The 8,672-nt window shown below is 40.5% G+C and overlaps 1 long non-coding RNA gene across 1 annotated transcript; it reads left to right on the plus strand.

Annotated features, from left to right (window-relative positions):
* Positions 1 to 1,059: 1,059 nt before the first annotated feature.
* On the plus strand, positions 1,060 to 8,443 carry LOC310693363. Its single transcript, XR_014519129.1, has 3 exons — positions 1,060 to 1,101; positions 3,863 to 3,909; positions 8,332 to 8,443. It is a non-coding gene; the product is annotated as an uncharacterized lncRNA (long non-coding RNA).
* The last annotated feature ends 229 nt before the right edge of the window (positions 8,444 to 8,672 follow it).

The following is an 8,672-nucleotide window of genomic DNA, read 5'->3' on the forward strand; positions in this document are numbered from 1 at the left end:
TGGAGAGTGATTTTTTTTTCTCTTCTAAAAAAAGCTTTGTCAAAATTAGGCTTCCAAAATGTTACATCAAGAGATCTTCAGAATCACAAAGGGAAAAGCACAAGTAAAAATATGTTACATTTTTTTTAATACAAATAAAAATTAACAGCTGTTTACATGCCAAAAAGAGCCTTTTAAAAAAGAATAATTTTGGTATTAAGTTAGAGGAGAGGCTTGGGTTTTATGTGCTCAAAGTCTTGTGCTTTTGCCATTTTCTTTAAAAATCAGCTTGTGGGTGTGAGTTTCCTGTTTTAAAACCAGTGCAATGCTTTTAAAACATTTTTTTAATCCACACCAAACCAAAACACTAAAGGTTTTGCCAAGCAAAATCTATACATCTCCGGCTGAAAGAACCGCAGAGAGAGAGAAATCCACCTAACTCGGAATTTCAAGCTATCTGGCTATTCTTTATGTTCCTTTTCATTTAAACAACAACAACAACCAGCAACAGCAAAACCACCGTGATGTCAATAGCCCACCCTGGATCGAGACCTTATCCCTGAGGTTTTGCCGGCTACCCCCTGCTAAGCACAAACTAACAAATCAATACGGCTGTCCTTTCCCAAACTAAAATGAGTCATAGCATTCAGTAATGAAGCTGTGTCAGGCATTCCAAGTTAAAATCCTCTCCTTGCATCCTCAGCCTAATTGTCGAGAAAGCTTTTATGCCGAGAGTTGGAAGGGATCAGGCAGAGCAATCCAGCCCTCCTCTCAGACCACAGACCAGATTTCTGGTCACCGCTCTCGCCTCGGAGCTGCAGAACCCGCCTCCTTGTCTGCGGCTCTGTCACAAGGGTGAATCACTGGGGGCTCTGCATAGCAAGCGAGGCCCTGGCCTCCACCTTCCACACTCGCGTCCCTGGAACAGCACCCTGCGGTGCCCCCTCAACACCCTCTCCACAAGGTTTGGCCTCCTGACCCTCCCCGTAGCTCTGTGAACAGCCTTTTTTATTATTATTTTAGCCCGATGCCTCAGCAGTCATCAAAAATCTCTTTTTCTGATGCCATGAAATGGGATGAATTTCTGCAAATTAGCCTCTGGAGCACAGGAAGATTTTACAAGTATGTGTTTAGAAATGATTCAGAGTTGGGGGGGGGGGGATAAGATCCAACAACCTCAGCATAACTTCCTAAGGTTTTAACCCTGAAAAGTTGGCTCTTTAAAAGAATAAACTTATTACCCCCTACTTTTAATATATATATAGACTAAGAATCTGAAACATAGGCTTTTATTCATGAAGCCTTAACTGTTTACCTCCCACAATCCAACGTGGCAAATCGGTTTAGGGCTTTGGGAAAATAAAGGGCCATTTCCTTCACCAGCGCGCACACACACACACACAGAGAGAGAGAGAGAGAGAGAGAGAGAGAGAGAGAGAGAGATCTCCTCACATCATTCCGAGAAAGAAGGGGTGAAATCCACACACCACATTTTGCAAGCACAGAGAGATTTATTTTAAATTGTGTTTTCTTGGCATAATTTCAGCTGGGGCCAATTGATGCTTAGCCCCAGCACCTCAACCTAGGAATGTGTAAGCAATGATAAAGAAAAAAATGCTGCTAAGCAGGTGCAAAGTGTCATTCCTCCCTACTGATTAACACGGGAATTTGTGCAGAATGTATTCAGAACCAACAACGGCAGAAGAAGGGAACGAGTAACAAAAGACGAAGAGTCTCAAAACTTCCCTGATTTTTTTTGCAATACTGTACTTCCCATTTTTGGCTGAGCTAAAGATTCGGCAGTCGTGTTAATCTCTGTTTTGGTGATTTCATAACTGAGATGAGGAGAAAGTGTGTGCCTGATCAGATAATAATAATAATAATAATAATAATAATAATAATAATAATAATAATAATATCACTTCATGGGGTTGTTTTCCTGGATCACATGTGACCATCACCATGCTTACAGATGCACCCAGAGCATAAAAAGCAATGGAAAGTTATATCTGCCTCCAGGACTTGTAATCCAGTGCTATACTGGTTCTGAGCTCAATTCAGCCACCATGGCTCTTGAGAGGTTACCCCATCATCAAATGATAGCTGGGTTTTCATTCATTCCACAGAAACTCCTATCCAGCAACAACAGGAATGTCATTTAGTTATTAGACACCGCTTTCCTTTCTGCCACTTAGGGCAAGATATCTGTTTTCAGAACATTGTGCTTTTGTTCACATTCTAGTTACAATTCTTCTCCTTTATGGCTATGTTTTTTATTGCTACAGTTCACAAAGAATCTTCACAAATTTTGTAAACTTCTAATTCTTTCCTCCTTTTTTTTTTTTAAAAAAAAGCAGCCAAAGAACGACTTGCAAACACCAGCGGTCTCTCTCAGATCGAAGTCAGAATGGTTCATGTCTCTCTGTGTCACTCCGACCACTTGCGTTTGAATGGGGTCAGTTCACACATGTACCTCAGAAGTTAAATTTGTGTACATGCGTGTGTGAATGAGGCTTGGAGATCTTGCCTTTTGATGTTCTTTCTAATCCCTCTTTTGAGGATTGCCGCTGCTTCTCACTATTGTGAACAGTTTCAGGTGTGTGTGTGTGTGTGTGTGTGTGTGTGTGTGTGTGTGTGTGTGTTTAAGCATCTCTTAGTACTCAGGACATCAAGTATACATTATATTCCCTGTAATTTAATGGCACATATTTTTTTCTGTTGTGTGCATTTTTATCTACAATCATTGCTGAATTCAGGTAAGACTCTGTACTGCATTTTTTCTTGAAAGAAAAAGAGGGTTCCGTTGTGTGCATTGGGAAGTATGACTGATGTCCTTGGTCTGTGGAAATGGGCATTTCAGCCTCCTTCTGATGTGGTAAAACTGTAAATGCGCTAGATATATGGAGTTGTGCTTGCTGGGGGTTGAAGATCTGAAAGCGACTTGTGAACATGTTCACTTTAATATATATACAAGCATTCCCATAACTGGGAACCTGGACCATGGAAAAAGTGTGGGTCTAACAACTTCAACATGGTTATCATTTTATAACACCTGAAAAATGACTTTTTTCAAAGAGGGAAATGCGGGGGTGGGGCTAATGTTAGAGGCCAGGTGCCACCAATTTTCTGAAACAGGGACTTTTTGGTGGTAGGACCACAACTGCAGACTAGTCTTTCCAAGTAAATAGAATTGCGACACTGACCTAGATTTTCTTTATAAATATGAACATATTTTGTTATTCTCACAGCCCCCTTTAATATCTATAAAACTGACTGTTTTGATCTCTTAACAGTTTCACCTGCTTTTCTTTGAATTTTGTTTTGTTTGTGTTAACCTTCACCGCCTCTCCAAAATATTCACTTAAACATAATTTTCAGAGAAGCACTTGGTGAATTTCAAGAGAATCAAAGGGAGTTTTGATTGGAGAAAACCCACTTCTCAGGGTGAAATCTACACCCTGCTAGATTTCACTTCAGGATAATATTGACAGGATATTAATATTGAGGAATATTTACAGAAGCCAACATTTTAATAGGATTTGGGTCACAAGAGAAAAACACAGATCCTTAGTATTTGTAAAAAAATAATAATTCTACCACTTTTTGTTTTGTTTTGTTTTGTTTTTTTACATTTTGTTGGGTACTTTGGGCAATTTTTTAAGCAGACTAAGGAGGATGCCAAAAATCTTGTTTGAAACTGGGATGAGCTGAAAAGCAGATTAATTAATGTTGAAAACAGTGATAATGCAGAATCAGTGAGCCAGCTTTTAGGAAAGTGTCCTGAGGAGAAATCATCTCTGTATGAATTACATAAATGTGCGTGTGTGCCTTTACCAGAACAGAGTAAGTTATTCAGAATCAATACATTTTCTCTGTTTTCTAGAGACTGGCCGAGATTGAAAGATGAAGAAATCTCAAATGCTGAACACGGTATCAGGAAGCGGGGGGGGGGGGGATGAGAGGAAAAGGGCTGCAGATTTAATAGACATTGCTTCAATTATAAAAATTTTCCAGGAATGTTTTGAGGGAAGGGGAAAAAAAAGATCAAATATGTCATCATAACTGGGGGGGGGGGGGGGGAATCACTTTCAGAGAGTCGAAAATTCCCCTCTGGCCGGTGTCCTATTTTAAGCCTTTAAGAAATAGTAGTTGAGCCCATGGGAGAAAGCTCTTGCAAAGTTATAATTTCATGTGATTTGAAATATGGCACCTGAAGGCCTCCCAAACCGGATCACTTAAAATAAATAGGGGCTCTCTTCAAGAGGCATTTGTCCTTACAGTTGCCTGAACACGCGTATGTGTTGTATACAAGCATATGCATTGATGGAAAGAAAGATATAGAGGTAATGTCTCAGATGCAAACACAAAAAGGTGTTGTTTTTTTAAGCACCAGACATTCTTAAAAACCCCTTCTTGCATTTCCACCTGAGATTTTCTCTCTCTCTCTCATATTGATTTATTTGAGATATTGATATACCACCCTTTGCCAAATGCACACAGGGTAGTTTACAGCACAGTAACATAATAAGCAACATATCCACATAACAAAATAGCCATTTGAAAAACCTGCTATATTCACAATAAGCAGCCATGTCAAATCATTCGTAAATGATTTCAGTCATCGATAGCTGCATCCAAACGTCTTCTGAGAGAGGTGCACCTCCAGCTATTTCTGAAAGGAAAACAATGGTGTGGCTATTTGCACCTCAGTGCAGAGGGCTAGCCAGAGCTGGAGAGCTGGTACAAAACCACCACCACCATCCCAATAGGGTTATATTTTGTGTAAGCTGCTTACAGGTAGGCTCAGCATCTGGTCAATGGGAAAGGAAATACTAGAGGCTAGACTATAGAAATCAGACTACCAAGAAGGGGTAGGGGGAGATGGTGGTAATTTATATTAGGTAAATTGGGCATCAACCATGAAAACACACCTTTGAGTTTGTGATTATGGTAGCAGTGTTCTGGATTCTGCTTCAAGGCAAAATTCACAGCCAGTGTGGAGGTTCCTGCATGAGGGGGCAGCGATATCAAGAAAAGAAGGATTTTGAAGTAAAAACAATAGTTTCAACAAGTCTAGTGAGATTTCTTTGGATGCTGGCATCCAAATGTTATGGTGCAAATGTGCTATTTAGCAAAGTAACAGTCCTGGTGTGTTACTAGAGATGAAAATATTTTTTTCTATTTCTTTCTTCTCTTTGGTCCCATGTTTCCTTCTGACACTGTTTGGCTGGGGAGAATTTCTCAAGTTAATTTCATGGTGCAGGAAGTTAGGATCATAAGAAGCTGTCTTATAAGAGACCAGGCCGATAGTCCAAGTATCTCATTATTATTGCCTATATGGTCTTACAGCTCCAAGCACTCAACTAATGTAGCATAAAAACAGAAGAGTGTTCTGGATCAGGCCAATGGTCCATCTAGTCCAGGCATAGGCAAACTCGGCCCTCCAGATGTTTTGGGACTACAGTTCCCATCATCCCTGACTACTGGTCCTGTTAGCTAGGGATCATGGGAGTTGTAGTCGGAAAAACATCTGGAGGGCCAAGTTTGCCTATGCCTGATCTAGTCCAACATTGTAATCTTACAGTGGCAACCAGAGGCCCATGGCACAACTCCTGTGGGAATGAGTTCCATAGTTTAACTATGCACTGCATGAGTAAGTACTTTCATTTATCTCTCCTGAATCATCTAGCACTCGCCTTCAATGGTTGTCCATGAGTTCTGGTGTTAGGAGAGAGGAAGAAAAACTTTTCTCTATCTGCTTTCTCCATGCCATGCATAATTTTACAAACTTCTATCAAGTCGTCTCTTGCTTTCCTTTTCTCTAAACTAAAAAGTCCCAGACGCTGCAATCTTTCTTCATAGGGGAGCTTCTCTACCCCCTTGATAATTTTGGGAGCACCTTGCATCTGCTAGCACAGAGAACACAGATTACTGCTAAGCAATATTCATGGGATTTTGGTATGTATTCTTTTCTTTTCTCCCCCTTTTTAGTAATGATTTCTGTCCCTCTAAGATCTATCAGGATGACAAAATGTGACAATTTTAAGGTAGAGAATATTTCCTTCAAGCAGTGGGGGGAGGAATCAAAGATAAATCCTAGCCTGGTTCTTCCACTCCCCCCTCCCTCTCGTCCTATTAGTTTTTTGACAGTCTGCTTATGGAGATCTGGCTTGTCAAGATGAAAGTCACCTCTGTCTCTTTCTCAGAGCTATTTCAGTCTCTTTTAAGGAGTTAAGTGCACTGTCAGTTGCTAGGAGCGGGCGGGGGTGGCGGAGGAGGAATCCTCTCCGCCACACGGAAGTCCTGTAAAACTTCTTAATTTAGTAGAATAAGAGAATGTCTCTGATTCTCCCCCATCCAGTCTTGTTCCCAAGTTTCATTTGCACCAATTGCTAAAGCAAGGAGAGGTGTACATTTCTCTTGAGGCAAACAGGGACCCAGCAAGGAGGGGTGGGAATAGAGTCCTGTCTGCCTATGGAAAGTGGGAAGGGAAATTGAGGGAAATGAGGTTACAAGCAAGAGATGAAGGACTCAGCATCAGGGTACTCGAAGGACCCCAACATCTACAAGCCACAGCCAGCTACTAAAAATAAAAATAAAAATCAGACATTCAGAATGTCAGAACAAGGGTTCCTCTGAACATATTCTGTGCCCAGGGCTTTTAGTATCAAAATTGCACTGAGTTCACAATCCTCCATTCACACTCAATTCCATTCTAGGTTAGCTTTCTTCTTTTCTACCGTCCAATTTAGCTGGGAGAATTTGTTTTCCTGTTGCTTTTGTTTAACAACCTTGTTGATCCACAGCAGATCACTCAGAGATCTACCAGCAGGTCCCAATCTACCTGCTCCAAGTTATGCCACCTATGCATATATACTGTAGGCATCATTCAGGTTTCATGGGGTTGTACTCAATGCTAGTCTTACTCAGAGTAGACCCAGTGAAATTAATGACCTAAAGGAAGTCATGTTCATTAACTTTGATGGGTCTGATTTTGGTAATATTAGCATAGTGAATAACTGACAATAGATCAACACTTTATATCTATTGTAAAAAAAAAAAAAAAACCACCCTGGGCTAGCAGCAGTTCTCACATTCTGTGATATCGAACTGGCAAAAGCACTTTTTATTTTTGCCTCTCACAAACCTGATACAAAATCAGCTTCGATGGGTAATCAAAAGTCACAGGATTATGAAGAAGACCACACAAAATCTTAGCAGGGTAAATGAAGGAAGGGGGGGAGAGAGAGAGAGAGAGAGAGAAAGAAGCAAAAAGGTGTCTGCATGTTGAGCTGGTTCCTCTGAGCCGAAGCGAAAGCAAAGAGGAGATTTAGCAGCTGTTCCTTGTGGCAGAAAATCTTCCCTGATTGTTGGCGGAACGGAGGCCTAGAAGTGTCAGACAGATACAGCTGATCCACAAAGATAAATCCTGACCTGCAGGGCCCACAAGATGTGCATGCAGTGCCTGTAATTTTGTCATGGTCCAAAAAATAAAATAAAAACAACAAAAATATATGTGTCAAAAGTCATGAAGACCCAGGAAAAATGAAAGGGAGAAAAGTCACTGACAAGTTTTCAAGTCATCAAATGACCCTTGAAGCTCTTCTATCTTTCTAATCTGATTTTCTTAAGGTCTGCAGAGCCATTGCGATATTAGCTAGCCCCTAACCCCGATCTTGCAAGGGTGCTGAGGCTGGTTTGCCTGCTTGCCTGTGTGTATGTGAACATTTCTGTGTGTAAATTCGTTCTCAGTTCTCCGATTCCTCCCCTTTTTTTCTGTTCACACATTTATAAATCACTTTCCCACGTGAATCTGAGGCATATATAAACAAAGATATGTCTGGTTTTGAAGTTGGTAGGCAGGAATAATTTGCCAAACCCTTGGCACATCACGGTGTCAGCCGGGTGCATTTTGCTCAGTGGGTCAAGTTGTGCAGACCAGACATAAAGATCTCTTTGCTGAGAACTTCCCCTCTTCTTCAGGCATTTATATATTAAATCCCTCGGCCCTCCCATCAATCATAGCCCCCTGGGTGGTTCACAAATATCAATGAAATGCACAAATAAAATCCAGTCGATAAAAACAATCTCATTACAAATAAGAAAACTCATAAGATGGCATAGAAGTACCCCCATAAAAACAGGCCTGTATAAAAGGAGAACAAATATATATATATTTGTCGTAGTCATTAGGAGTTCAATCAATCAATCTCTTCATTATGGTCAGTGATCCGCATTGTTGTTATGAGTTATAAAAAGGAATTACCCCAAAAATTCTAAGCATACACAGGATTTTGCTATGTTGTTGTAGTGTGGAGGAGGATGTCACAATTAAATCTGGACTTTTTTCAGAGCAGGACTTTCAGGGTGGAATCCCAGATACACATATACATAACTACATGTTGAAGGTATGAAGAGATTTTTGGAGAATGGAAAGGACTCTTTGGAAAACAATGCAAGAAGTCTTTGAAGACCTGATAACTGGAATGAAAGAAGGCATCCATTTCCACTCTGCCACATAATTATTTGCATGCCGCATTGCTTCTGTTGCACTGCAGTTTGGCTTTTTTGTGGAGAGGGGCCCACATTATTCTTCTTACTGTCAGCTACAGTGAAACTTTATGGAAGTATGTTATCATTATATCATTCCACACCATTCATTTCAATTTAAAAGGGGGGAAATTGTTACTTTG

Source organism: Podarcis liolepis (genome assembly GCF_965112155.1).
Source record: "Podarcis liolepis genome assembly, chromosome: 14".
Classification (NCBI taxonomy): domain Eukaryota; kingdom Metazoa; phylum Chordata; class Lepidosauria; order Squamata; family Lacertidae; genus Podarcis; species Podarcis liolepis.